The sequence below is a fragment of the Bicyclus anynana genome, chromosome 7, assembly GCF_947172395.1.
Source record: "Bicyclus anynana chromosome 7, ilBicAnyn1.1, whole genome shotgun sequence".
Classification (NCBI taxonomy): domain Eukaryota; kingdom Metazoa; phylum Arthropoda; class Insecta; order Lepidoptera; family Nymphalidae; genus Bicyclus; species Bicyclus anynana.
In genome coordinates, this window is record NC_069089.1 from 4,938,006 (window position 1) to 4,944,005 (window position 6,000).

At 34.9% G+C, this 6,000-nt stretch overlaps 1 protein-coding gene across 1 annotated transcript in view; it reads right to left on the minus strand.

Moving 5' to 3' along the window:
- LOC112048843 (protein qui-1) overlaps window positions 1-5,717 on the minus strand; it is a 149,873-nt gene extending 144,156 nt beyond the window's left edge. The window contains exon 1 of the mRNA XM_024086525.2: window positions 5,508-5,717. The gene's annotated coding sequence lies outside the window, so the exon portion shown is untranslated. The remainder of the gene's footprint in view (window positions 1-5,507) is intronic.
- Between the last annotated feature and the right edge of the window lie 283 nt (window positions 5,718-6,000).

The window sequence follows — 6,000 nt, forward strand, 5'->3', positions numbered from 1 at the left end:
TGAAAAGTTGGAAGTGCATGCCCCGGACCGTGTTCGAACCCACACCCTCCAGATTCGGAGGCAGAGGTCATATCCACTGGGCTATCACGTATCATAATGTTAATTTTATTTATTAAATAATTTAAAATAAAATTAAAACTTACGAACTTATTTTTTTATTTTCCGTATGTCAGACTGCCTATTTGTTCTAATCTCTGGAACAAAATTTTAACGGGACTTTCACTGTAAGTAAAATGAAATTTTTGAGCATGTTTTAGTTTTTATCCCAGAAAAACCTTTATCAACAAATAGAAAACTAAATAGAAAATATTGTTCAATTGTATTAATTTATTTCTCCAATCTATACTAATATTATAAAGCTGAAGAGTTTGTTTGTTTGATTGAGCGCGCTAATCTCATGAACTACTGGTCCGATTTGAAAAATTCTTTCTTTGTTAGATAGCCCATTTATCGAGGAAGGCTATAGGCTATATATTATCCCTATATTCTTACGGGAAGGGGAACCACGCGGGTAAAACTGCGCGGCGTCAGCTAGTATAAAATATTGTTCAGCTCGTATTCATTTATTTCTCCAATATAGTATTTTCTCTTATATATGTATCGGTATACCGCTAACAGCATTTCCCTAACCACTCGTTCCAGTCTGCCTCGAAGTTTTCAATTCCCTGTGACAGTTTATTGGATGTGTTCCACATTCTCTTCACATGTTCGCTGGTGTGTAAATAATGTACGCAGTTTTCCATGCCCTGCGGCATTAGCGACAAAGGGTGCAATCTTCTGTACGTATCACTTTATCTATACGTACTCGTAGCTTATAACGTAACATATTTTTTATACAGCCTGCGTAAATAACTATATTTTTAGGTGTTTTTTTATTTAGCCGGCTGTGCAATTTTTTATTTAGCGGGCTGTTTAGATGAAACAAAATTTATAACGTAGGAATTTACTTTCCGTTGACCTAGAAGTATTAGCAAATACTACCGTCTACAAGTATAGAGAAAAATATGAAAATTATTTAAGTGGATTTTTAATTTTATCTTAAAAATATAATATTAATTTTAAATAGGTACATACGTATTAGTTTTTCAAGTAACTACAAATTTTAGAATTTAAACTATCGTGAGTGTTATTCATATTAATTGATTATGAAACACGGCTAAAACTCACGTGATATTACGTCGGAGTATGCCCGACTAGTTTCGAACCCATACGGGGCCCTTAGTCATGAGCTGGTTCTTGCATCGCGGCACGATCCAAACTGAGTTTTAGCCGTGTTTCATAATCAATTAATATAACTACAAATTTGTAATAAACGGAATATAGTGAGTAACTACAAAGTAAGAAACGGAATATAGTGACGTATTATAATTTGGGTCAGGCTATATACCTACTAGCTTTTAAAACTTTGCTGTTTACTCATGTAGTTATTTATTTTTTTTACAATTTTAAAACAAGATCTAACAATTACGTTAAATAAATCTTAAAATAAATGGGAACAATATAAAACTAGAATTTAATCTATAAATAGTATGTTATTAATAACACTAGACGGCACTAGTTCGATTTAATGTTCAATCTATCTTCTGAGTTCACCGACAGAGCATCGTCACCTGCAGACCTCAATATTCTCGATAAGTTTAAATCAAATACGATAAGTTCGTCTCGATCTACGAGTATATTATAACTAGCTAACCCGGCAGACGTTGTTTTGCCTTATAAATTGAAAAACAGACAACCTATTCTCAGACCTACCGAATATACAGGATGCTCGAGAATAATTCCCATAACTCTTGGCTTTGTATACTGTGCTCTAGGGTTATTCATTAAGGAAAATTAAATATATTCTTTAAGGAAAATTAATTAAAAATGTCTAAGGATCATGTCTTCTAAAATGAATATTTTCGGAGTAAAAAATATGTCTTTTGTAAATAGATCTTAAATTGTGTTCCCTTATACGCATCATTATAATTATGACGTAGCGAAGTTTACGTATTTTAAAACGGAAATACCGCTCACATTGCGTTGGTACGAAAGAGATGGGACTTGGACAACTCCGAAGCATTGGACGACATTTTTTTTTGTCTATATTTCTCTTCATTGGTCGCATGTTAGCACCACTGGCAATTTAGTGGGCTATAATAGGCCGATAATGATGATGGCTGATTGCTGCGTCAGCTATCTTTGTAGGGTTGCTGAACAAAAAGATGAAAAAGAAAACACAGCTATAAAAACAAAATTTATATTTCTTATTAACATACCTATCTAAGTTGGGAATAGAACCTAGGACCTCCGGTTTACACTAAGCATACAAATATTTACAAACACAGACTATTAATACTTCCCACTTGTCAATTTGTTCTATGTACGTAAAATTGACAGATATTCAATAATGCGGTAATAATTCGAACATTCGGTTTACCTGGCACTGTCAGGTCTGGCTGTGACATTTATTGACGGTTAAAGGGTGAATGGGCACAGGATGGGCACGTCACAGTGAAGCTTCATGGCGGTTTCGAAATTTATTCAAATACCCACGATTTCGTCCGCGTGGAATTCAGTTTTTCACAAATCCCGCGGGAACCATGGATTTTTCCGGGATGGAAAGTAGCCTATGTGATAATCCAGAGTAAAATCCATTTCCATTCCAAATTTCAGACAAATCACTTCAGTGGCCGCAGCGTAAAAGAGGAACAAACATACTTACACACTTACACACAAACTTTCGCATATATAATATTAGTGTGATTAGATCTATGTTCAATACAATAATACTCCAAGAACAATGATATTAAATAGTGTTAGATGTGTTACTAGAACATGAAAAATGAGACGCTCACAAGAGGAAATTTAAATTTATAGTCAACTCAATGTTAGTTGTGATCAACAACGGACGTTACTTACACAAATAATAATATAAGAATAATGATTCTAAAAGAACAAATTAAAGTTTAAATTAAAGTTGAGTTTAAAACAGAACCTGCCTTCTAAATCTGTAGTAGAATCTTAACAAATACTCAAACCTGAAATTTCGAAATTCTTGAAATAAACGAATTTCGATTTTGTGTTTTTGATTTTATACATAGACACAAAGCACAGCGTATGAAAATGCTGGTAAAAATAATTCTAATATACAAAGTCCACCAGGTCAGCTAGTCTCTGATAAAACAATTACCGTGAACCAAAGATTTTGTAATAGAGATATGGCACTAGCGCTTCAAAGCTGAGGGAACAAATGCGGCTACTTGTCGCATAGTAAACAACAACTGTTATTGAAATAAATAATACCTACCTAAATATTGTATACAATGTCGAGTAGTGTGTTTAGGAACTGTAAAAACTATATATAACGGAATTAATTATTATAGTTAAAGTTTATTATTATTGTTAAAGTTACTTTTAAGAAAATATTACCTAGTTAAAGTTATTATTAAGCTTAGTTGCAGATGGACACCAAGGTCAAATCTTTGTGATTTTTGTGGTTGTCCGTTTAATTTACCTTTTTATGTTTTGTTTTTTAATAAATAAATAAGTAAATAAATAAATTTAACACAAAATTATGCATGTGTGCGCTCAGTGGAGTAGCTAAATTCGCAACACTTTTTGTGGTGAATTTATAGGAACGAAACATATCTATAGTATAAAATATTGTAGGCGTGGAAGAAATAAAACAAAAAAGAAACGAAATTGTTGAATTTGTTTCATGCGGGAACTCTGTCTGTACTCGTACGAGTACATACTGACAGTGAAATGTTTGGATATACTGCCTGTTGATATCCAACGTAAACGTTCGTCACGAAATTATTTTAACTTTTACTCTAGGAGTCGGTGATAGATAAATCGTTGTCATTTGATAAAAGTTGATTTGTCAGCTCTTATTCCTAGTTTTAATACTTAAACATACAGTTTTTTTTCATTATTTACAAGAAATCACTTGACTACAATCTCACCTGACTCATCTCATATTGATGGTAAGTGATGATGCAATCTAAGATGCAGGCTAACTTCTTGGGAGGAAGATGAAAATGCACTCCCCTTCTGGTGTCTACACGACATCGCACCGGAACGTGATCTCGGTTCCTGTTACGCCTTTGCCGATAGGGTGGTAACTAACCACGGCCGAAGCCTGCCACCAGACAGACCTGGACCAATTAGGAAAACCTAAGTCGGTCCAACTGGGTATCGAATCCAGGAACTCCACGAATCTTGTGAATCCACCGCGCATTCCGCTGCGCCACGAAGGCCGCAAAAAGGAGGCTTGCATTCAAATTCAAATTTCATTTATGGTTTAGGTTATTTTACAAGCAATTTTAGTTGCCAGGTTACAATTAGGTGATAAGTAAAGTCTAAAATAAAGATACGAGGGTTCCAAACGCACCTAAGTCCGAGAAGAGCCTATTCCATAGTCAGACAAAGTGTTGTTTTTTTATGATAACATCATTCAGCCTATATTCGTTCACTTCTGCGCGCCATCACATATGATCCTACGCCTTACTCATCCAGCCACTTTCCAATACCTTCTTATCGGACCATCTGGTCTGGTCTCTCCTCCAGAACACGTCTGTCTAGCTGCCTTGCTAACGAACTGCTAATGACGAGGTTCGCAATAGGTATGTCAGGCTCTTAGACTAAAATGCCTATTGATATCGAACGTCAGTAGGGTCACAAAATAATTTTAACATCGTTTGCTTCGAAACAAACCGTGATGACGATCCCGATTAGCAAATCACAATTGACCCGAATCTCTAACCCACGATGACCCAGTTATTAGGCACTGGTACTGGTATGTAGCTAAAACACAACAATAAAACATTTTTATCAATTCGTGTTGAGTGATAAGGCAATAATTTATTATTCTAAATTTGCGTTCTCATTGTTTAGTTTTTTTTTATATTATGTACTTTAATCGAGTTCGAACGAATACATTTAGTTAACTAAGTACTTAATAATCAAATACATTACGTACTTAGTAGACCCCGTGGTTCCCATTCCCGTAATATAGGTTAAATTACAGCAATAAAATATAGCCGATTACTCGCTGATAATGTAGCTTTTCATTGGTGAAAGATTTTTTAAAGTCGGTCCTGTAGTTTCGGAGCCTATTCGTAACAAAAAAAACAAAAAAATATAACATAGACGCTATAATTATTCATAAGTAATACATATTATGTAGCTTAAAACCGAAGCTGTAAAAACTACAGTAAGTCTGAAAAAACTGAAAATTAAAAAAAAAAATCCATCATGATAATGAGCCCTTTCTTATTCCTTTCTGAATTTGTAAAATAATTTAATAGAAAAGTTTTATTTTTAATTCGCTTTATTTGAACAATTAAAATGCAAAAATTTTACAATCTGCGATGCGTTTTAGAAAACTAAAATATCTCGAGATTATATACGTGTAGTTTTATTACATAAACAAATAAATATACGTGTAATGTGCGTCTCTAAAGACAGAACGTACGCAAACGTAAATCTAAGGAACTAACTAAGCTACTTATCTAAATCCTTACCTACATAAATCCCGCCCGAAAGAGCTTTTAAGACGTTCACAAGCACACTTTCACTACAATATTCCGCCAATCACTAACACTGAACAAAGAATATGTTTTTCACTTAGTTTTATGTGATGGTTTATAGGTTTTAATTCATACGTTGAATTTTTCAGTTACGCGGCATACGCGTGTTTTTATGGCGAGCGAGACGTGATATCCACTCAAGCGCCGGAGGTAGACTGCGGCAAGGCAGGCAAGGTGCGGGGTTCCCGTGGCTCCAGCCCGCGCCGCCCGCCCTAGGTGGATCAACACGCTACGCGTCATTGCTTCCGACCTATCTTTATATTTATGTAACGATCCAAACAGTGTCCAGTTATACTTCTTCTTCTTCTTCTTATAGTGCCATCTCCTATCGGAGGTCAGCAATAATTAAGGCTAATTTAACTTTGTTCACTGCAGCCCGAAAGAGTGATCTGGTACTCATATTAAACCATTGGCGTAAGTTCTTGAG